At 38.0% G+C, this 24,194-nt stretch overlaps 1 protein-coding gene and 1 long non-coding RNA gene across 3 annotated transcripts in view; one reads left to right on the top strand and one right to left on the bottom strand.

The window, feature by feature from the left end:
- The window catches only part of ADAMTSL1 (ADAMTS like 1), a 1,072,914-nt gene that overhangs the window by 556,404 nt on the left and 492,316 nt on the right, over window positions 1-24,194 (bottom strand). The window lies entirely within an intron of this gene.
- Window positions 3,078-21,424, top strand: LOC118154744 (uncharacterized). The gene is made up of 3 exons (XR_004744989.3): window positions 3,078-3,186; window positions 8,353-8,508; window positions 15,200-21,424. It is a non-coding gene; the product is annotated as an uncharacterized LOC118154744 (long non-coding RNA).

The following is a 24,194-nucleotide window of genomic DNA, read 5'->3' as shown; positions in this document are numbered from 1 at the left end:
ATCAAACTCTAGTCTCAGTATTTTGGTTAAATTAGACACTGATTTAAGACTCATTCAGAGAAGGAAATCTTGATTTATCAATTAGCACCACTCCCAGACAGGCTTTACCTGGCTACCCAGACCTAGAAAATGAATGTCATTTGATGGTGTGTCACAGTCCAATCCCTGATTATGAATTATGATTATATGTTTAGGAATCTATACATTTCATCTTATACAGAGTGAACTGCCAGCAAAATGCCAGCTCCTTACGAACTAGAACACAAAGCAAGGAACACTCAGCTATTCAATATACTTCTCTCTAAATAATTAAAACAAATCCAAGTTGAATATATGGAATGTAAGAAGACTGGACCATGGAAAGAAAGTTAATTGCTAAAATTTTCATTTCCTGAGTTGGCCTATGTTCAATCAAACAATTATTCTGCATTACTGCAATACTAGACATATTTGATATTTCTAGAGATTCATAATATATTTGTTCCAACATATTAGGCACCTCATCAGGTCTGAGTTTTTTTTCCAAATACCTTCTAATTTTGCATTCTGCTCTATATTCCAGTGTTAGGTGAATACAAAATTGTATGGATCTTAACTCACCTGTGCCAATTTTAGCTAGGAGAGAATCTATGTGCGCATTGCTGTCAGAACTGTCATCTTCTGTTTGAATGAAGATCTTCAGAGTGAGAAATTTCAAATGGTAAACACAGTTAAAAATGTTCAGTACCCACGTATTCCTAGATTCTTTGGGCTTGACAACACTTCTACCCTATCCCTTTCCATATGTAACACAACCTTGACCTAAGAGAACTGCTCCCTCTAGGCACAAGAAGTATTTTATGCTCCCCTTCAGTCCCAAACAGAGGGCCTCTACTAAGCAGGGACTGGAAGTTGTGCCAAATTGCACGTAATTGTGCATGATGAATTTGTAATGCAGGCTAAAACTTGCTGGAAACTCAGCTGAGACCACCAAATTCATTTAGTTGGGTTTGGTTGGAGGCCAATCCTTTATTCACTAAGCTACAAAGACTCCGGAGATTTTATTTGCTCACAAAAATATCTGAATCCAGCACTAGAATCTTTCTCTGCACGAAAACTAAATTAGTGTGATGTTGCTTCCCATAGTTCTGTTCCTTCATGTAACTCTAGGGGATTAAAAGTTGGGGAATAAAAAAGAAGTGGCTTTAGAGTATAACACAAACAACTCTTGATGCTGAAAATTTAATTTCCCTATTGTTTGCTTTAAGGGAAGACACATCATTAAGTTCAAAGTCATTTAAATGGAAGAACCTACAATTTCCCCCCAAAGCCTGCAACCATATAAACATTTATCACAAAACAACTTCTAATTTCAAAAGGAATCATGTAAATATTAGATGTAGTGTTCAGTGACAAAACTGTTGGTGAAAATTGAGAATATACCAAGTAAATACACTAAAAAGAAATACATCAACATTTTAGTAGTGGTTATTTTAAGAGTGGAATGATTATAGATGATTCCTCTGTTCTTTTCTCTATTTTCCAAATTTTCTATAATGTGACTTTAATACTCTTTATAATAGAAAAATATACTTACTGGAAGAGAACCCTAGATACATTACAGATAGTTTTGTTTTTTTCTCATGCCATTCACACACTGCTGTAAAATGTAAACCTGTTGACGGTAACTCACGGAGGCACCCACATTTGGGGGAAAACAATACCATCTTGTATTTTATACAACTCCTGTTGTATAAATGGGCTCAAAACACATTTTAACAAGTTTCATTTCATGATTCTAATCACCATTTTTCTGAGATACATTTCTTACCAGTTGTTAACTCCTGAGCTTTAACTCAGATTGAGATTTATTCATTTATTTGGTGGCATGGAAAACAGAAGATAGGAAACTTAAAAGTAATTGTTTTGGGGTCCATTTTCCTGGGGGAAAATGAAAAGTTTAGGATTATGCTCAAGACATACTAGTCAGAACACAAGAAGAGAGACCCCTCCCTGTCAATGAAATCCACGTATTAATTGGTGGGCACCAAAGGGATTTTTCATGTTAGATGTTAACATTTTCAAAACATATTCATAAAGTACAATGTTTCTCAATAAGAGTGCTACTGACATCTGCCACAGGACAATTCTTCGTTGTGTGGGACCGTCCTGCAATGAAGACTGTTAATATATTGTTGACGTATCCTATATCAACCAGTAACAGTCTCCCCTCAGTCACTGGGGAAATAAAAATTCTTTCATTTACAGTTGCCTCTGTTTGGTCATCATTTCTATAGGGTATCTCACCTCTTTACCCCAAAGCATGAAGTTGTACCAATGTGAATTCCATTTTATGGAAGAGGGCCCTGAGGCTCAGAGAGTTCAAACACCTTGCTCAGAATCTTACACCTAGCAAATGACAGAGTTGGAGCGCAGGTTCTGACTTCCTACAATCCAGTGCACTGAAACCATGACATGACTCCTATGTTTCTTGTCTCCCTTCAATATGTTTTTGTGTCGTTCCTAGATCGTATGTCTTCAAGTTACTATTCCTTTATCTTTACTTTCAATTCAATTCAACTCAATCTGGAGTTAACATGATTGAGTGAGATAAACAGACAGAGGCAGCTGCTCAGGGATAGGGGGACAGAGCACAACCTCAGAAAGCTACACCAGACACAGGAGCCTTCTGTAGATGGATAGGACCTAGGAAACCACATCTGGCTTCTTTCACTGTGAACAGCAGCAATAATACAATTACTATATGGTGAGCACTAATCAAGTACTAAGTACTTTGCTAGATGTTTTAGTCTCTAATCTGCACAATAATTATGGAGGGTTAACATTATTATTATTGCTACAGAACTGCGGATACTGATGAGGCTCAGAGAGGTTAAATAACTTTTTCAAAGTTACTTAACAAGACTTGAGTCCAATGTATCAAATGTCAAAGCAGGGTATTTGTGTGAGGTGGGGCATTAACCCTGCTGGGTGTGGACTTCTGGTATAATGCCAATACTTTAATAAGGAACACCCTTGGAAAAGTTAAAAATAGTATGAATCAGGCTTTATATATATCACACATGATCAAACGGGGTAAAGGCTTACAAAAGATGGAAAAAGATCTGCAAACACAGAAGAAAGTAGTAATCTTCCTAATGGGAAGCTATGAACACTGGCAAGGACCTTGATTCAAATATATTCCTGGTGAGTAAAAAACCACCATTATTAACCATCTCTGTGTCAAATATTGTCCTCACTCTGTTTTCCTTTAATGTGGAGCTACTTCTGGGAAAAGATGCACATTGTTAAAATGTAAGTCCCTGGTGAAAGATGTAATTTGTGTAACCTTTTCTTAAAGATAATGGGTGCCAAACATTCTTAGGACAGCATCAGATTCTGGGGGCAGAAGAATGGAAAAGGTGGAGGCTGAAGAGATCCAAAAGGGCCCCGATAGAGGGAAGCGGATATCTTCATACACAAAACTCCTTAATAATTCAGGGCATGATCAGAGCTTATTTTGCACTAAAAAAGGTCACTTCAGCCCAGCATGTGCATGCATATATGTTTGCATGTATGTTATATGATTGCATATAATTGTTATTGCATTAACTTTACCCAAAGTACCATATAAAAGCATGGCAGTATAACTGCTTGTAGCACGCATTCTAAAGAGAGGAGGGTTCAAACATTTTGAAGTCACTGAAATTTAAGATACTCCCAACCCCATCATCCATGACTCCTAATGTCTGCTGTAGAAAATTACAGTAATCACTACTAGTTAGTGTGTGATATTGGGAAGCAAATTCTTAATGGTCCTAATTGGAAACATATGTTCCCACAAAAGCCTGTGCACAATTATTCATAGCAGCATTATTAATAATAGCCAAGATATGGAAACTATCCAAATGTCTTAACAAATGATGAATGGAAAAATAAATATGGTATATGCATAAAATGGAACATTATTTAGGCATAAAAAGGAATGAAGTATAGATACATGCTATACCATGAATGAACCTTTAAAATATGATGCTAAATTTAAAAAGCCAGATACTAAAGGCCATATATCACATGATTACATTTATATGACATGTCTAGAATGGGCAGACTCATAGAGATGGAAAGCTGATTAGTCATTTCCAGGGGATAAGGGCTGGGGAAGAATTGAGAGTGACTGCTTAATGGGCATGAGAGTTCTCTTTGGAATAATGGAAACATTCTTGAATTAGTGGTTATGGTTGCAAAACATCATGAATATCCTAAAATGACTAAATTTTATACTTTAAAATGATGAATTTTATGTTATATGAATTTTTTCTCTATCAAAGAATGCAAAAAAAGGTCTTAAGGGTTTTACTTTTCCCACAAAAGGAAGGAGCAAAGAATAGAAAAATAACTGACTACAGCTATCATTTACTCCATATATGGGGTATGTGGGGAAATAGTTCTGAAGTTAACTAGCATTCGCTGAGCTTTCCCTTATTCCAGGCACTGTAATGTACCTAATATATTTCTCAGTTAATTTTCACAACCCTAAGTATATACTGGTATTCTAAATGTGCAGATGGGAAAACTGATTAACTGACTTGACCAAAGTAACATGTCTAAGTAATTGGCACAGCCAGGATTTGAACTATTTAGGTCAATTTGCTCCAAAGCCTAATGCTCTCATTCACAATTCAATATAGCCTCCTGGGAAAACAGGGCGAGAGGAAGCTTTAGACTGAACAACAACAAAGTAAAATATATTCTTCTTTGGAGTCTAATCCATAATGGGGGGATCAGGATATGCAGAGACCTGGATGGGGTGGAGAGTGATCCAGGCCTGAAGTGATAGCAGTATCATTCTAGAAGAATAATAAGTATAGGGATGGAGGCTGCATAATTGTAAATGACAAGTCTTCTTCATTTTTCATACTTTCCAATTCTAGGTTATGCAAAAACAAATGAAATACATATTATACCTTGTAGCTGGCAATACTTAGACTATTGAGCTTTTGGCACTATATTTGACTATACTTCAGAACAAATACATTTGGGAGGCCGAGGTGGGTGGATCATGAGGTCAACAGATCGAGACCATCCTGGTCAACATGGTGAAATCCTGTCTCTACTAAAAATACAAAAAAATTAGCTGGGCATGGTGGTGCATGCCTGTAATCCCAGTTACTCAGGAGGCTGAGGCAGGAGAATTGCCTAAACCCAGGAAGTGGAGGTTGCAGTGAGCCGAGATCACGCCATTGCACTCCAGCCTGGGTAACAAGAGTGAAACTCGGTCTCAAAAGAAAGAAAAAAGAACAAATACATATAACTAAAGAATACAATTCAGATGAAGAAAGAGGAACAAGATTCAGATTCTGAAATATCATCCTTAGGAAAACTTGAAATAGTTGAAAAAAAATCTAGCAATGCTTAAGCTAATCTCTGCTTGCCAAATACTCACCAAAGAACCCTAGGAAGCATGTGAAGTATTCATTCCTCTGGTTAGAAAAACTGATCTAGAACTCTCTGCCCTCTAGGAATCTATGGTGCAGAGGAACTCAATCCTCATCCTTTTTCATTTTCTGGTGAAGTGAAATGGAACATACTAATAATGCTTCTACCAAAGGGATGACCAATTGTTGGACCTCAACATATTTTTAATTAAAGCACTTAATCAAAATGTTCCTTTGTTTTTTCAACAGGATTCTTTTAAATTAATTGAAAAAAACTACTTTGCTTTGCGTGGCCCTACTTACTATTTTAACTAAGAGCCTCCAGAGGAAGTTTCTGATTAGGGCATATACTCTAGGGCCCTTTCTATTAAGAAGCATTAACTTGCACATTTCAGTATCCAATAACTTTTTGCAAATTTGAAGAAAAGATGTCCCAGTATGGCTGACATGTGTGTAGGGTTTAGAGATGGGTGGTAGTGACAAATCTGAAGCCTCCCAGCTTTGGCAGTATTGTTTAATAGGTATTCAAAGGACTCCATGTACACATTACTAAGAAATTGTTACAGGAATCAGCTAGGACAAGTTATGCTAGGAGTGATGGACTTGAAACTCAGCATAGATCGATCTCAGCACAGATGTGTACAGTGTGTGTGGTATGTGAAAACTTTTCTGCTTCTTAGAACATAAATTCATGGACCATAGTTCTTTCTTTTTTATGATGCTAATCAGCAGTTTGCTCTAAATCTTCATTTACTTAGATTCATTCTTGTTACCTTATCTCTCTGATCATGGTGCTTTTCCCTTACCTCCTGACTGGTTTGGTATGTGTCAATTTTATCGATTCATTTTAATACCTTCAAGAAAGTAGTGCAAAATGAAGTAGGAAAGTTTTGTGTGTGTGTGTGTGTGTTTTCTACTGTGTGTTGAGTAGCTGCATAAAATGTTTTAGGCGGCAGATAATAGCTCTTTTTTTTTTTTTTTTTAAAGATAGGGTCTCACTCTGTCACCCAAGCTGGAGTGCAGTGGCACAATCATAGCTCACTGCAGCCTTGAACTTCTAGGCTCAATTGATCTTCCTGCCTTAGCATCCCAAGTAGTGAAGACTACAGGCACATGCCACTGACAGCAACAGGAGGCAGCCAAATGCTTAGGCAGACAGGGGTGGGTCCCTGGTGAAACCTACCATCAAGCGAAAAACAGCCAGAAGGCTAAAAGATCCCATAGCCTGTCCCGGATGAAACCTGCAACCCAAAGTGAAATCTTCTGTTGCTGTTTGCCTGCCCTTCCCCTATTATGAGCCCATAAAAAGCTCCAGGAGTCAGCCACGTTGAGGGGACATTCTGCCTTTGGGTAGGGAGACACCCCCATGTCCCCTCTCCACTGAAAGCTGTTTTCATCACTCAATAAAACTACCTGCCTTGCTCACTCTTGGACTGTCAGTGCATCTTCATTCTTCTTGGGCACAGGACAAAACTTGGGAACCACTGCTCAAGCCAGACTCAGCCCAGGTGGGCCAAGTGGGTGGGCCATCTCCTGCAGCAGGTAGCATGGCAGAGCAAGAACCAAGCAGGACATCGTTGGCTGGAAGTCCCCAGCTTGCAAAGTAACCGAGAAGAAAATCCTGTGTCACCACTATGCCTGGCCAATTAAAAAAACATATTTTATAGAGACAGGGTCTGGTTGCATTGCCTAGGCTGGTCTCCAACTCCTAGTCTCAAGAAATCCTCCCATCTTGGCCTCCCAAAATGCTAGGATTACAGATGAGCCACCATGTCTGGCCAACATTTTTAAATTTAAAAAAATTTTTTTGGTATGAAGCATTACTTGGTGCTTTTAGGGAAAGTTAAACAAACTAAGGTTGATCTAAACAACCCTTTTAACATCCCCTTTTGGGGAATATTCATAGACTGGTCTGAAACAGAATGGAGCTTTAGATACTATATGTATTTTTTAACAGTGTCTTTCATTAACATAACAGAAATACAGTAAAATAGCTTTAGAAACATCTCATATTCTTATTTGAATCTGAAACAGGGCTGTACAATTTTAAAAATTCTTGCTATGGAATGACAACTGAGAGGGATGAAAACACCACCTCCAATTTTTCAGCCAGCTTAATATTTTGCTGGTACTCCTAAAATACACATACTTTATGCAACAAGCTAAGTCACTTGATTAGCCTACTTTAGACTTGTTATAAAAATTGTATGTATATATACTTTATATTACAGCTTTCCACCATTAAAGAATTTCTTCTAGAGTTCCAAGCATCTTCAAATAACTGGTATTTGGTTCACTTTATAGTACTGCTTGAGAAAGGGAGAACAGTGATATCATTCTACAAAGAGATGCAGTAGCAAAAAGGTGAAACAGCAGGATTCAACGGCCTCCTCAGTGAGCATCTCACAGGTGTAGGCTCTAAACTAGGAATTTCCAAACCTGTTCTTGCTGGGGTTCCCTGGAACGCAGTGTGAAGGAGAAAGGGGCAATACTAAGGTGCTCTGTCAATTTTCCAGGTCCACATATTTATTTAATTTTTTTGGGAGACAGAGTCTTGCTCTGTCTCCCAGGCTGGAGTGTACTGGTGTGCTCTCAGCTCACTGCAACCTCTGCCTCCCGGGTTCAGGCAATTGTCCTGCCTCAGCTTCTTAAGTACCTGGGACTACAGGGTGTGCCACCATGCCCAGCTGATTTTTTATATTTTTTAGTAGAGACGGGGTTTCACTGTCTCTTAGCCAGGCTGGTCTCAAACTCCTGACCTCAGGTGATCCATCCACCTCAGCCTCCCAAAGTGCTGGGACTACAGTCATGAGACACCATGCCTGGCCCAGATATTTATTTTTAAGCCATCATAACCATATTAGACACATGCCACTCTCACTTTTAACCACTGCATTGCCTACTGTCTGCACTAGCATGTTTTTGTACCTTCCAGATTCCTCTTCGAAAATGAACAGAGGAAGGGATGATGAAACCTCAACTATTACTACATGCCAGTGATCTCATCGTGTCAGGAGAAATGGATTCTCAATTAAAAAGAAGTGACATCCAACATAACACTAAAGTTTCTGAATGATCACTTCATATGAAGGTATCACTCTACTTATGGTATATGTGGTTATGTCATTTATTTAAAAATCTATCTAACAACTTAACCAAATACATAAAAAACAAGCAGAGATAGAGATAAAGATGCATGTACAATAATATTTATTTATATTATCAAAACCTTTCAAATATCTAAAATAATATCAATGACTAGTTCCTTAAATTAAGGTACAATTATATAAGGGAGCACTATAAAACTATTTAAAAAGGTAATATAAATATGTATTTATATCAGAGACATGTATGTAATATATTACACTATTGAAGGAAAGTATGTTGAATATGATCTTATTTTAGCAAAAAAAAGAAAATCAAAATGTATAGGTATGTATATGTATAGAAAAAACTCTGGGAAGATATACATGTATATAAACATATATACATGTATAGAAAATCTCTGGACAGATACAAAATGGAAACAGTTAACACTGGTTTCTGTTTCTGTGAGGTTAGATTATGACTTGTAACTTTTCTTTATAATTGACTGAATTTTCTAAGGTTTTCTGCAGTAGGTATATAATACTTAGGTAATCAGAAAATGTAATAAGGCTATTTTTATTTTGGAGGAAAAGGAGATTGAATTTTATACACCCATCTACCCACCCATCCACACAAAGAAGGCAACCTCTGGTTTATACCTTATAACTGTGAAAACAGAAGATGTAGCTATGATTTTTCATTGTCCCTTGGTGGAGCAATATAGAAAGTTTATGGGTATCCTTAATAGCTACATCTAACCGATAAAATATTTGATTCCAATGTCAGATAAGTTACAGCTTTATGGGCATCCTTACTAACTATATTTAACCCATAAAATATTTGAATTCAAAGTCAGATAAATTATAGCTTTATGACGAAGGGTGTGTCCATGTTCATCCTAACCTGTGCTTTGGTGGATTACACCAAAAAATCCTTTTAGCCTCCATAAATATTATGGATGTCCATGGATTTATCTCAAATGTATGTAAAGTTATTGATCCAGTTCATGTGGGAGTAAATTCCTCAGTAAGTTGTGTTAGAGCTAGACACTTGAATCCAGGTTTAAGGTTGATTTTACTTTAGTTAAAATGAGTTATTAAGTAAATACTCGAACCCAAGTCTAGTACATAGTAATGCTATGTAGGTATTAGCCACTTTACCACTGCTGCTACTACTGTTTTTACCAGTGATGAAAAAGCAATTCAAAGAATATCCAGGAGATAAGAATATAAATGAACTGAGTTCCACAGGGCCTCTCTTGTGCCCCAGTATAAGCATGCCTGCCATTCAAATCAAGCACAGTCATATGAAGTAATCACTGTAACGGAGGAACCCAGGGTAGGGGACCTAATGCTTCAGGAATGCTCGGTGAGCACATATGCTAACACTCAAGGGTCTGTGCCTCTGTCATCCAAGAAATCTCTACCTTGTCACAGTTTATTTCTCACTGTATTAAGGGCCTATAATGGGATTAGTCATAGGCTACCAAATATATGTTATTTGCTTATGTATGTTAGAATATATCTAGGAGGATTCCTAAGAAATAAGATATCTAACAGACTTTGCATCTTGCTGGGGAAGCTGGATGATTGAGAAATAGAGTAAAAACTTATTTTTCCTGTATACCCTTTTGTAACTTCTAATTTTTGTACCCTGTGCATTTATTGCCTAATCGAAAATAAAATAAAATCATCTGATGGTTTTCTGTAGGGAATAAATCAAAATGGAATCACATGGAGTACATTTTTAGATATGGGTGGAAAATAGAGTATTATGTTACTAAGATACAAAGGCAAAGGGACATGAGCACTTACACGTACAATTATCGTTAATACTGGGATTGAAAGGAAATTTAAATGTGATCCCTGACCTGAAGAAGCTGGCTGTCAGAGAAAAGACATGCACTGGAACAGTTACACACAGAACAAGGCCTAGAATAGGACACTAGGTCAGCTGAGTTGAAGAATTATTTGACTTGGCACATGTTCTCAGAATACTGGTCTGTGAGATGGGCAGAAGGAAGATTTAGAACAACATCCTTATCCAAAGAGTACCTATAAATCATTTCCAACTCTTACAGTATCTGCCTTTTGAGCCATTTCCCCCACATAGTAACACCTGAAATCCTGTACAATCCACTGTATGTTTCCTCTTCCAAACACTTCTTACAGTGTTAAGAGATTTCTCATTAGCATCAGTCTCTATGGTATACGCTATTTATTTTCCATTCCAAGATGCACTAAGGATAACACTATAGAAGCTACAACTGTGTATTTTAAAATAAGAACAAAAAAGCCAGGCCTGGTGGCTCATGACTGTAATCACCGCACTTTGGGAGGCTGAGGCAGGTGGATCACCTGAGGTCAGGAGATCGATACCATCCTGGTCAACATGGTGAAACCCCATCTCTACTAAAAATACAAAAATCAGCTGGGTGTGGTGATGCATGCCTGTAGTCCCAGCTACTAGGGAGGCTAAGGCAGGAGAATTGCTTGACCCTGGGAGGTGGAGGTTGCAGTGAGCCGGGATCACACCACTGTACTCCAGCCTGAGCAACAGAGCGAGACTCCATCTCAAAAAATAATAATAATAAAAATAAGAAATAAAATAAGAACAAAGAAGAAATCCATTTTATATATTTTGAACTTGAGATACTAAAAAAAAGTTTGTTAAACTCTACCAACTACAATAGCGGCTAGGACAAGAAAGTTCATCTATTACTTCTCATGGCTCTAAAAGAAGCTACAAATTACAGAGTGATTGTAAATAAACAACTAGGTCATCATTGATATTTGAAACCACCGTCTATAGCCCCTAACTACCAAGTGAAGTATAAAAGAACATTTATATAAATTTCTTTCTTTAAAAGGTCTAATTTTCTGGTGACAAAGCTACTCTGTACCACATTGGTTGTTTCAAAGAATGTGGTTTCAGGAAGCCAGCACATGTATTTTTAAAGGGCAATAAATAGAGAAAATATTCCTAATTAGAAGAGTTGACTGAGCTACAGGTTAAGAGGGGCTTAAATAGTGTACCCATTTCAAGAGCAGAAATGAGAAGGTCAGGTTTAAGTTTTCTGGGAGGTCTGTCCTGTTTAAGCCAAAGAGTTCTTTACCCTGTTAGCCTAAACTTACTAAGTATATTTTTAAAGAATTATGTGCAATCAAATGCCAACACTCTCTCGACCATCCTTGGGAAATAGGCATTATTAAATGTACCTTCTCTCATCACATTTCCCGATACTCTCAGTATTAAACATCAATGATTAAAAACAAAAGTTCTTATTTATGTGTTCTTCATCTGGTCAAAGATATGACTAATAATGAATCATTAAAACATTGAGAAACTATCACCATGTAGCTTAAACACCTTTGGCAAATTGTTTTTTAAAAAAGGAGTTTGGACCACACACAAGTTTTCTTTTTTTATCTTTTTTTTTTGGTCTTTCATCTTAAAAGTTATTTTCCTCTCCTCCCAAGGAACCTGACCTGCTTTAAATCTTCCCCTGCCAGATGATGTAGTGTCTTGTGTCACCTTATTAATCTAGATGCAAGGCATTTGTTTCAAACTAGAAAATCCATGTTTAGGAAGGCAGCTTATTATTTCATGTCTCTACAATTTCAGTTATTTCAATGTAACGAGGTTACAAATAGCTAAGTCTCATCCCCTTTATGTGAGATACAATTTGTTTCCTCCATTGCTAAAAGCTTCATATAAGAAATTTAATTTCATACATACGTCTATATAATACGATGCTTTGCCAAATCTCCTCAGACAAAATTCTATGAAGTTCTTGCCACCTTTTCTCCTAATAGAAAAATTTGAGAATATCATGGCCTGTATTTTGCCTTGAGACTAATAAAATTTTCCTGCCAATTCCATAAAACTCTGAGGTGGAAAACTGTTCTTTCCAATTCACCTCTGTCTCTAATAACGTGAGGTCTCTGTCTGGCCAAAGTAAAAATGTATACCCTCTTCAGGTGAAGGAAAAGTGGAAATTCCAGAATTTACCATTTTGTTATGATGATTTCCAGTGTGAAATAACACCAAAACCAACTCTCCAGGACTTGCTTTATTCCTACAGATCCTGTGTGAAGTCAAGAACAACCCCCACACACCCCGCCCACACCTTTCTGTTCCGGCAACTTTCTTGTATTTCTAGACTTAAACTCCTGGGTTTTCGAAAAAAAATGTTTTCTCCTTACTCCTTTCCCTTCTCAATATGCAGCCAATTCACCTTCATGGTTATCTCAAACTTGGGGTAGAGGCTAGAAGGGAAGGACTGGCTTCACATTTCCCTATGGCATCTTGCAACTTCCCAGCTTTTTTCACTGAGCCCAAATTCCACAAAGTATATGACCTTCTTTCCCCCTTGTCCTTAGCAGTAGCAGCTCCTTCTACATTCAGACCTCTCTTCAGGCACCTGAAAGAATAAAGCCATTGTTCCGAGGTGCACAGCCCAGCTCCCACTGCATGAGTCTGGCCCACAGCCGTAGCATGAAGAATATTCCGTGGTTCTTACACACCTGGGGACCAGGTGGGGATGTATCAAAACAAACTAGGAGAGGGGAGTATGTGCCGGGCCATTTGCCACATTAGTTAAACCCCTTTTCAGATCTGCTCCCCCTTCTCTAGCTCTTTGAGGGTATTTTTCCATTTCTGGCTGTGCTGAGGTCTGGGTTTCTGCATACCAACAACACATTGTGCTTTGTTGTGTATTTGTCTTCAGAGGTCTAAACCCAAAGAACAATATTAGGTTAGTGCAAAAGCCATTGCTGTTTTTCTCATTACTTTTGCACCAACCAAATAGAAAGCATCTCTCAAACTAAGAGATGCGTGCTTCTAAAAGGTAAGTGCTCTGAAAAGTCTGTGGGGCAGAAATTCTCTCATTTAAGTCAGCCCTTGTGAGGATCATTGTCTGAGGTCCAATCCACGTGTAGGGCTTGTGCCACAGGCAGGCTGGCCCAGGAATGACTGCATTTTACCTCGAATAGATTCCAGCCTGATGGAAATGGGCAAATGTGTTACTAGGTTTAATTTTCTAAAGCTGGTAGAGGAGTCAGGGAAACTAGAAAAGGATACTAAATATTTTCCACCTAAGGCAGGGACTCTCTTTGGGGCCCTTTTATATGCCATGCAATTGCATTTACATCTTTTTAAGTCTTCCCAACAATATCTTGAGGTTTATCATATTCATTTAACAAAACAGGTAACCAAAGCCCAACAAGCATAAGGCCTTCTTGCACAAGTTTGGTCTTCTAGAAAGACACAGAGCAGGATTGAAAACAGGGCTTCTAACACTTGAAAACGGCTTCTGACACCTGAACTTCCTTATGAGCGACATAGCTGCCTATGCATTCTGGGGAGTCATTTAAATGCAGCCATAAAGTCGTGATGATCAACATGTGGCCATCTGAGTTTACTGTTCTTTGCAACATGCCTTCATTGTTTTCCAAGTTTGCCCACATATATGAGAGTGATAACCATTTACATAAGTCTTGGTTTCTTCTCATTTTCAAATATTCAAGTGCAGTCAGTGTGATGGTTAAGAGCACTAACTCTAGGGGCGGGTTTTCTGAATCCAAACCATGTTTCTGCCACTAGTAAATGTATGACTTTGGACAAAGTATTTAAATTTTCTGTGTTTAATTTTCTTCAACTTTGAAAAATAGGTACATTAGTAGTACTTATCTTCATGGTCAGTATAAGGGTTAAATGAGATAATATACACAAATACCTAGTAAAACGACTGGCAATGCATATTTGAAAAATGGTAGTTATTATTTTATATAGCAGTTTTATAGCACCATAGTAATATACACTTTATCTCACTGTAAAATCATTATTTTACAGCAATTAAATTTAAAATAGCCTTAGACATATACAAAGTATGTTCAGGGGAAAGAAGGCAAAGATCTGGATTCTCACCATAACTCTGGCCAAATTTATGACTTACAGGCCACATGGTCCTGAGTGAAGCATCTGACAACTCTATTTCACCTACTTTATGTGGTAAGGAAGTCTGCAGTTGGTCCTGATACTACTTCCATATCTTTCCAAACATATGCAATTTAACATATCTGTGAATTATAGAATGTACTATGTAACAAGTGTCAAACTTCACATTCATTTGATCACTTACATGTCATATAAACATTCCCATTTTATGGATGACAATAGTGAGGTTTAGAGAAATTAAGCAACTTGTCCAAAATCCTAAATTCGTCCTAAACACCTAACTTAAAAACAAAGCAGTGCTTGAAATGAAAAGCAGCGTAGTGGAAGTGGTGGAAGCTGTGTGCAAGTCTGGCTGGCTATGTGTGCTGGCCCCAACCCCTGTGACTCCGTCTGTTCAGCTAGGGACCCGTTAACGAAATCGGTAACGATGGTCTTTGTTTTAAACCATCCGAGTTAACCGAAAGTTCATTATAAACAGAAAATACTAAATCAATTTCCTATTAGCAACAATGCGTATTTTCACTGCTAAAAAGATTAATAAGTGTGAGAAGCTAAATTTAAATCTACAATTGGCGAGAGATTAAACTAATTTGGGTCTATTTTGGAAGGAAGCTTTTAAAAGACCAGAACTCAACTTTTCAAGTTAACAGGACTCAAGCTTTCAATGCTTTCCTTTCTCCTTCCCTTTAACTAAATTCAACTTTGTATTTTTCATCTTGTTCTTGGCATCTTTCCAGGTCACCTCTGTTAAGAAACACAAGGCCCTTGGCACTGAGCTTTTGGGAATGTGCCCACATCTGCCTCTGAATGTCTGCCTGCCTACCTTTGATGCTGCATTCAACACCTAACTTAAAACAAAGCAGTGCTTGAAACAAAAAGCTCCTCAGAGCACAATGGGTCCAGCTCACCAGTCAGTCGCCTCAATGATAAATATCATGAGCAAAAAGGCCTGAAAATCCCAAATAGTTCAATATTCTAAGACAGGCATAACCGATTTTCATTTGGGAGAGGAAAAAGAACAGTGCTTCATTATAGAGAAAGAAAGGAATAAATGATGATGACAGCTATGCTGATTCATTGTTTTTTTAAATAATTCTGAAACATTCTAACTATGTTGGTGTCACATAGATCCTTCCCAGAGCTGAAGAGGTTTTGTTCCTATGTGTATATGTACTTTTTGTTTATAATAAGGTTTTCATTTTGACATGATACTCCAACTTAAAATGCAGAATTCTTCTTCACTTATTGCCTTAGAATTGAATATGTCATTCATCATTTTGGTGGTCCCAGTAAAATGCCCTGGAATTCTCATCCCAGTTTTTAATAGTTATGTATTTATCCATGTGGTAAGAATATTACCACAACCAAATTCCTGTGACCAGAGACATCAGATTGTTCAACTTCAGTCCCAGGAATACTTTTTGTATCTCTTAAGAAGTAAATTTCTATCTGTAAATCATTGGAAAAAGATAAATATAAGCTAAAGCAATATTACGTATTGCCCTAGAAGCAGGGTGACCATTCACATGAAAAAGAGGAAAAGAAGAGACTAAGGCACATTTCTATTTCAAACAAGATGAGCCTCTACAAAGTTTGAAGGAATTGAGTCAAAAAACTACTGTGACTGAAAAGCAGGCAGTTATAGCAAGAGCTCTGTATATTTGCCTCCGAACAATAGCTTTCTTGTTCTCAGAACCTGAAGAAAGATGTCTGAGGCAAGGAGTTGCTTCTACTGGAGAATGAGCGAAAGGAGAAGAGTGTCCTGGGGCCTTCCATTGTCTGACAGATCATCTCCTACTTCGGGCTCTGCCCACGTGAGATTGAGCCTTTCAAGTCCAGTGAGGAATCAGATAGCCTCAGGTCTTTCTCCATTTTCTTGTTAACTAGCAGTGACTTCAAAATATGTCTAAAGATTTCTGGGCTTCAGTTTCCCCATTCAGAAAGGAAAGAATTCAACTCGCCAAAATCAAAGACCACTTTTACTTCTAAAGTTTCAACAGCCTGCAGTGTAATCAAGCAGGACTTTCTCTATACTCCTGGGGCAGTCAGTGGGAATAACAGTAGCTATCACTTCCTGAACGCTTTTCTGTTCTAGGCACGTTGCTAGGGGTTTCTTCATGTGATGTCCAACCTCCTGGATGACTCTTCAAGGTAGATTTGATTCCTACTTTACTGATGAGGAAACTCATACTTGCTTAGAGTCACTCAGTTAGTATGTGGGAAACCTGACAAACCCAGACTGCCTGGCTCCAAAAGGTCAAGCTCTGATGCTACCACACAGTGGTTACCATCCAACCCCACTCTGAGAGAGGCACTGATAGGAGACCGATAATAGTGATGCTGGATGAGCTGGGTGCCCAAGAGGCTGGCTATATGCAATGTCTAGGAACACTAAGAGGCAAAAGTGAGGACAAACTCCTCTACAAATTGGGGGTAACACTAGGATTACCTCTTCATTTCATCATTGTAGGGATTCATATTTGTAAAGTACTGAGACCGACATGTTTGTTAAATTTAAACAAATAAATAGAAATCTCCAGCAAGCAGAAGGCTAATGGATGTATAGTGCACAGGACCAGGGGTAAAGTATATAGTGGAGAGGATTAGAAGTGGGTAGATACAGGAACAAAGCAGGACAACAGAGCCACAAAAGGAGGAAAGTGAGAGGGCCAGGCCCACTGCTACAGAGTGGACTGACGTCCCTGACTTGTTTGTTTGTGGGAACTGCAGTCCTTGAGTGGATCTCCACGTTCCATTCCTCATCATTGGGGTATCACCTGCCACATGGGTTTATGGATGCTAAGGGGCCAATTCTGCAGCTCAGGGCTCTGTGTTGTGCCAATGGCAGGCAAGTGAGCTGTGGAATCCCATAGTGGCTGCTACAGAAGCAGCTCCTCTCACTTCTGAAATGCACATTCCCATTTGCCCTGAGAATACTCTCCAGAAGTGCTTGCAGAGGCAGCGTTTAAGATAACTTTGCCATAAAATATCTTACTTTTATCATTATTTTTGCCTCGTTCTAGTGTATCGACTCTGGAAATGAAATCATTCTATTTATAGAATTCTGTTTTTAGTAGTGGTATCTCCATTTGCAAAATACAGTGATTCTCGATTGCTGAAAATGTCAAATCCTAGAAAACATAGCATTCCTACACTGATGTTAACATCTATCTTGAAGAGTTATTGGCCAAAGATTCATTTGATAAATGTGATTTTTTTTTTCTGAAATGGAGGATTCTGATGATTCAGATGATACTGATGTTAGTTCTGTTTAGAAATAACTCCAAGAACAGTTTTTAGATTTTATTTTCACATTGAAAATGAGTTAGATTTGCTTCAGCCTCAGAGACTGTGTTTACATAAAATTAAATGAGCATTGGCAGTGAGCTGCACTTTTTTTTCCAAGTAGGAAAAGGGTTAACTTGTAATGTTCCCTTATTTAGGCAGTGGTCAGTGTGATGTGTGACTTGTGGATATACTTGACAGACACTTAGATCCAGTAGAGAACTGGAAGTCAGAGTGAAAGTGAATGTGAGGAAAATATAACACTGTCTCTGAATGATCAGACCAAACCTCCAGGGACAGGAGAAGGAGGTTGGAGTCACCTGGTCACTCTCATTTCTGTCGGAAGCCAGGACCATGCCTTTGAGCTTTGTGAAGGGATATCCACAAGGCTGTCAAAAGAGGGCCTCCTGAGGGGAACTGTGCTTAAACAGCTCCATCAGATGAGGTAAGGGCTTCTAAGGTTCCCTGCTAAGCTTCCTCCAGAACCTCATGGGCTCTGAACTCAGATCAAGTCTTGGATGTTAGTTTCCAAGCACTTGGTGTGTTTAGACTCAGCCCCTGTTGCTACTGATGTTTCCACCTCGACCCCACAGCTGCTCATTTTCCCAGCCCTGTAGCTCCATTTATGTCTTTCCTAGGATTTTGCTTTGCTACTCCTGTATCAATGTTAATGGCCAAAGGGAACACTAGGATCCAACAACCCCCAGTTCGCCGTCACTCTGAGCTCTCGGGATTGGACCTCTCCATATGAAATGCTAAAATTTATTCTGTTAATACCATCAACAAGAGCCTATTTGTGAATCTACCATGTGTATCGCGCACTTAAAGGGTTACAAGTTTAAAACATACATATAGATATGATGAAGAATACGTCATTAAAAATAATTAAGGACAGGTGCCTGTAATAATAAAACAAAAAACCAGTGCTTTAGAACACTGAGGCAGAAGGAACTCTCGAGGCCAGGAGTTTGAGACCAGCCTGGACAACATAGTGAGACCTCATCTTTATAAAACAAATTTGTTAATTTTAAAAAATAATTAAAATGTTATTTAACAGCAAAACGAAAAGCTAGATTACTCCTTTGAGAATCTGAACTTTTTTATGAGAAGGATATAGAAAATAAATGAACAAAAAGCATTAGAGCCTGAGGAATTTTAGTTAAACAAAAGAACTTCAGTATTTGGGTAAATCAAACCCTAACTTTTGATAATTAAAACATTTTCTACACTTATGACAAAGAAGGTAAGTTCTGGACTGCATAGACAGCCTTTAGGACTATTATTCAATTTTGTTTTAAAATAGATGAAGTAATTCTGGGGAAAAGTTTATGGTTTAGTACTTTGTACTAAGGATGAAGAAATTATGTGGGATTGTAGCAAGAGACATTCTCCTGGACCTCAGGAGGGATTTGCATACAGGGAATCATAAACTCTGCTTCCTAGGGAAGCAAGCATGCTTGTCACATTTTTCAGACATAAAGCTGTTATAGTAATAGATTGAGCATGGAGTACCTGCTGTAGAGTCAAGGATTCAATAAATGGAATTCTTCAAGCACCAATGCCCAGGGACCCTATGCCAGATCAATGCATCACAGTTTATTACATCCTCTAAAACAAATTCTAAGAAGCTTAAGGAGCTCAGATGGTGCAACCTAATCAGTACTCTACAAAGCTTTGAAATAAGTTTTCATCTCCTCATTCTTTATCCAAACCATCTACTGTGGCATAGACATGTGAGAAGGTAAAAATCTAAAAAAGGGTTTAGAATTAACAACCATTTTAGTTCACTTGCACTCACTACCAATGACACAAATATATTCCCTGGGAGTAATCAATCAGGATTATATATTCTCTTGGTTTACCAAGGAAGGTTGAGTTTAAGCCAAACTGGCTCCTACTGGACTTGTGCTTGTAACTGATACTCACTTCATTGATCACTGGTGGGGTCTAGATCATGGAGCAGAAAACCTCATTTTTAGAAATTAATATGCAAACAAGGGAGAGAGAGGGGGAGAAGGAAAGCAGGGAGGAGAGGCTTAGGATGAAGTTTGAAAAATGAAAGGGCAAGAAACATGCTTTTAAAAATGTATATGAGGAAACTTTCCTAAAAGAGAACGAAAATCCTTAAGACCTTCAAAACTAACCACTCAATTGATGTATATGTTAAGGAAAAACTTTTATCTCCTGTAGAGAGAGAGTCTCACTATGTTGCCCTGGTTGTTCTCAAACTCCTGGCCTCAAGCAATTCTCCAGTGTCAGCCTCCCAAAGTGCTAAGATTACAGGTGTGAGTTACAAACCTTGGCAAAAACCCCCACATTTTTTTTTGAAAGAGAATGAGAAAAATGGGTACAGTCCAGTGAGAATTATGCTCACTTCCATTAAACTGAAGTGTATCTTGTCATCTGATCCCCAACAGTCATATTACAGGAAATGCTGATATGCTAGGGTTTGTTGGCAGAGAGAAGTTGAGAGATCAGAAGTGTCAGAGGAAATCTTCTTTGAGTCCAGTTTCTTTTAAATTCAGAACAGAGAGAAGCAATCCTTAAGAAGCTATTAAATATTATAACTTAAAGCAAATGAAGACTCAGAAATAAACAACCAGGACACAGATTTTCAAAGGTCTCAGCTTTTCTAAATATGCCCAACCACACCACTTGGGGAAGAGGAAGGTTGGGCAGGACTAGCCATGATGGCCACCTCCTCATCCCTAGGAAATTCTCACTAAACCATGGTCAGATCCATTAGAGGCCAAAAAGTAAAAGTTAAACGCTAAAATATATACTTATGTTTAATTGTAAAAATTGACGGTATTTTCTAAAATAATTGTCTCAGTTAGAGAGATGTAGTTAAAATGAGTCAATCTATGAGACAACTTTCCTAAACGAAAGGACCCTCCTCTTGGTCCTTTTGCTGTTTCTGTAGCCCAAATGCTTCTTACCACTTGAGTTGATACTTGGGAATAGTGTCTGAAAGTTACTAACCAACATAAAACCCATGAGATAAGAGTTAAAGTGAATGACCTATATACTCTCTAAATATTAAAAATAATTACTCAAATGAGGGAAAAGTAAAATTAATTTTCCCAAGTTGTAATCTGCTTGCAATTTCACTGGGCCTGTGCCATATAATTTCTATGAATCTGGGACTAACCCTGTATAGATATTGGGTGAGAAAAGTTTGATAGAAATGAAGGACTAGGAGTGGGATTGGGCTTGAGACAGCAAGTGGGAAAGGATGGCAGCATGACATTTTACCTAATTCATTATTTGGTCACATAATAAATCTTCAATACAAAAGTATTCAGTACAGAGAGAACACAGCATCATATGGTATATTATGCCCAATAAATATTAACCAAACCAAAATGGACATCAACCAAGCATACATTTACCTTAACCCTTAAAACCTATAATGTTATTTTTCATTGAACATAACACCTTGCTTCAATGCACATTTGGTTCAGTTCTCTCCCATTACCTGCCCTTGGCATATCTTATCTTATGTTTACATAAGCAATGGGAAAACATTTATCCATTAAGGTCTATTAAACCTAAGAGTGAAGTTATATAAAACTATAGTGAATTTAGGGTTATTTTGTGGGGTGATAGATGACAGGTTTTACTGACTTAATTTCTAAAATAATGAGAGAAAATAAAAAATGATATTCAGTTTGTTATTCAACTACTTATCAAATACTTATATGTTATTCATCCAAGCATGATGACAGCAATCATAATACAGTGCAATAAGTACCATCATATAGGAAGTCAAAGGGCTATGGAGGGACATTTAGTTTGGATGTGGAAGACCAGAAAATGCTCTCTAACATGAAAGATATTTGGAAACTGAAACTTTAAAGATGAAGGCTAGTTAGGAAGACAAAGAAGTGATGCAAGCTAAGAAGAGAAAGGGTTGATGAAGAGTGTTGAATAGGCAAAGGGAATAGCATAGCAAAAACCCAGACAAAGGAAAACAGCATGAAACTTTCAGAGATAGAAAAATTTTCATTAAGACTGGACCACAAAGCCTGAGGGAGGAGTATTGAGAATAAAACTGAGAAGATGAGCAGAGATCAGTTTGTGGGGAGCCTTGCAAATCATGTAGGGAGTCTGGGTTTAATCCAGAGTACAAATTGAAGATGTTTGAAATAGGGACTAGAATGATCAATTTTGTGTTCCTAACAGATCATCCATGCTGCAGTGATGGAACAAACCATAAGCACAGCAGACTGATTGGGAAACTGTAGTCAACACCCATTTGAGAGGTGATGGGGTCTGGTTTAGGCTAATGACAATAGTAACAGTGGGGATAAAGAAAAAATTAACTGATTTTAGAGACAGGTAAGTTGATTGTATTAGTTTGTTCTCATGCTGCAAATAAAGACATGCCCAAGACTGGATAATTTATAAAGTAGAGAGGTTTATTAGACTCACAGTTCCCCATGGCTGCGGGTGCCTCACAATTATGGCGGAAGGCAAATGAGGAGCAAAGTCACATCTTACATGGCAGCAGGCAAGAGAGAGCACATGCAGGGGAACTCCTTTTTATAAAGCCATCAGATCTTGTGAGACTTACTGACTATCACGAGAATAGCATGGGAAAAACCCACCCCCATGATTCAATTACCTCCTACGTGGTCCTTTCCAGGACACATGGAGATTATTAGAATTCAAGGTGAGAGTTGGGTAGGGAGACAGAGACAAACCATATCATAGACTTAATAGAGCTTGGTGATTACTTGAGTTACAATAAACAAAGGAGGAGAAATATTGTTTAAAAATGTAAGAGAAGATAATGAGTTCAGTTTGGGATGTATTGAGTTTGGAGTATATATAGAACTGTGAAATATTAAGAGTTGGATATATATTTGGATTTGTAATTCAAGATATATATCTGAGTTAAAGATTTTAATTCAAGAATAATAAGCACACAGATAATAATTGAAGCCTTGATAATACTGACCAAGAGAAAATATGTGCAGTGAGAAGAATAAGTAGCATAGAACAGAATCTGACAAATTACTGTGTTCCAAAAATGGGTGAAGAAAAAGAGACTCACCAACAAGATAGAAAGAAGCAACCATATGGAATAAAACCAAAGAATTGGTGGTGTTGGGGAAGCCCCAGATTTATCATTTGTTTCTCTTTCCTCAAAGTCACCAACAGATTTTAAGGAGAAAGTAATCAGCATTATGAAGAGAAGAGGACTAACCTCAGATGTAAAGTGCCCATTGGACATATCAACAAGAAGCACATTGCTGACCTTGCTATGAGAATTTTAGTAATAGGAGGTGAGGACGACTCTTTGAAGATACCTGAATAGGAAGAGAGAAATGGGACAGAAAATGAGAAGAATAAGAGGTGGATGGATGGAGAATGGATTTTTTTTTAACAATGAAAGAGTCTCAAAGACGTTTAAATGCTGGTGTGAAGGAGCTAGCAGAGAGTAGAGTTTGGAGGCAGAAGAAAAGGGAATTATCAGGCCTGAGGCAGTGGCTCACACCTGGTATCCCAACACGTTGGGATGCCAAGGCAGAAGGATCATAAGACCAGCCTGGACAACAAAGTGAGACCCCATCTGTACAAAAAGTTAAAAAAGATTCCTTTGGTATATATGCAGTAATGGGATCACTGAGCCAAATGGTAATTCTGTTTTAAATTCTTGGAGAAATTGCCAAACTGCTTTCCAAAATGGCTGGACTAATTTACATTCCCACCAACAATGTATAAGCATTCCTTTTTTTCCACAACCTCGTTACTATCTGTTATTTTTTGACTATTTAATAGTAGCCATTCTGATTGGTGTGAGTTGGTATCTCACTGTGGTTTTGATTTGCATTTCTTCAGTAATTAGTGATGTTAAACATTTTTTCATATGCGTGTTGACCACATGTACTTCATCTTTTGAAAAGTGTCTGTTCGTGTCTTTTGCCCACTTTTTAATGGGATTGTTTTTTGCTTGTAAATTTGTTTAAGTTCCTTATAGCATCTGGACATTAGATCTTTGCTGGATACATAGTTCGCAAATATTTTCTCCCATTCTGTAGGTTGCCTGTTTACTCTGTTATAGCTTGTTTTGCTGTGCAGAATCTCTTCAGTTTAGTTAGGTTTCTGCCATTAAAACACATGCATGAGTATGTTCACTGAAGCACTATTTACTATAGCAAAGACATGAAATGCCCATCAATGATAGACTGGATCTTTAAAAGGTGGTACATATAGACAATGGAATACTATGCAGCCATTAAAAAGACAGAGATCATGTCCTTTGCAGCAACATGGTTGGAGATGGAAGCCATATCTTAAGCAAGCTAACATAGGAAGAGAAATCCAAATACCACATGTTCTCACTTGCAAGTGGGAGTTAACTTTGAGGACATATGGACACAAAGAAGGGAACAAAAGACACTGAGGCTTACTTGAAGGTGGAGGGTGGGAGGAGGGAGA

The sequence above is a fragment of the Callithrix jacchus genome, chromosome 1, assembly GCF_049354715.1.
Source record: "Callithrix jacchus isolate 240 chromosome 1, calJac240_pri, whole genome shotgun sequence".
NCBI lineage: Eukaryota > Metazoa > Chordata > Mammalia > Primates > Cebidae > Callithrix > Callithrix jacchus.
The sequence above is the reverse complement of the archived record's forward strand: the minus strand, read 5'-3'. Positions and strand labels throughout refer to the sequence as shown.